The sequence below is a fragment of the Brassica napus genome, chromosome C1 (genome assembly GCF_020379485.1).
Source record: "Brassica napus cultivar Da-Ae chromosome C1, Da-Ae, whole genome shotgun sequence".
Taxonomy (NCBI): Eukaryota; Viridiplantae; Streptophyta; class Magnoliopsida; order Brassicales; family Brassicaceae; genus Brassica; species Brassica napus.
In genome coordinates this window covers 34884622-34885772 of record NC_063444.1, presented here as the reverse complement: position 1 = coordinate 34885772, position 1151 = coordinate 34884622, and positions in this window count along the sequence as shown.

The window sequence follows — 1151 nt, the reverse complement described above, 5'->3', positions numbered from 1 at the left end:
TTTCAAAGAATTTAATGCGGAACGTTGAAAGAATTCTTGCGGAACTGGCACTGGAAAGTACGGATGAAAGAGAGACTCAAAGATGTCTGGTCAGCTGCAGAACTTGGTTGGACATAACCCACAATCAAGATTGTCGATGGTGAACTAGTACCTAAACCCAAAGATAAGTGGACAGAGGCTGATAAGTTACGATTCAAATTAAACTCCAAAAGCGATTTCTGAAATCTTCAATGCTATTGATTCTGATCAGTTCAAGCTTGTTCAATGATGTTCTTCAGCAAGGACGTATGGGACACATTATTTGAGTACTACGAAAAAACTGATATTGTTACAAGAACAAGATTGGATTACTTGGCTTCTCAATTTGAGAATCTACGAATGTCTGATGATGAATCAGTTGCAAGTTTCAGCTCGAAACTGAGCTCCATTGTTAATGAAGCTATCGTTCTGGAAAAATGCTACAAGGACAAAAAAAAAAGGTTAAGAAACTGATTCGTTCTTTACTTGAGAAGTTTTTATCCTACAATACAAAGCATTTCTTAAAGCCAGAATGAACAATGCTGAGATGAATTTCTCACAACTTGTTGGTATTCTTAAAGCTGAGGAGATGAAGTCACCTTCTAACCAATCTAAAAAGGTCAAGGACATTTCGATCACTGCCAAGAACGAAACATATCAGTTACAAGCACTACACGAGAGTCTGAATTAGAAAGTAGAAAAATTGTCAAATATGACTCACAACTTGATTTCAAACACAAAGTTAAACCCAAACTTGAATCAAATGCAAAAGTAACTTAAAAGGCTATTGAAATTACAACCAGCCCCTTGTGAACAAACAAAAAAACCAAATTTTTTTTACGTTTCTAACCCCTGTAAGTCGTCTGTCCAGACGACTTTCCAGTAAGTCGTCTGGAAAGTCGTCTGGTCTAGTTCTACTTAGAAATAATTTAAAAATTTTGTAAAAAATATTTTGATAAGTGAAAAATTGAAATCATGTAATTAACATATGTTTTAAGAGATATAAATTAAGATATAACAAAATTTAATTGTTTTCAACATAGATGAGTGAAAGTACTGAGTCATGATATTCTTTGGTTTAGGTTTTGCCAACATATGTTGTAGTATTGTATGTGTTCTTAGGGTTAAATTTT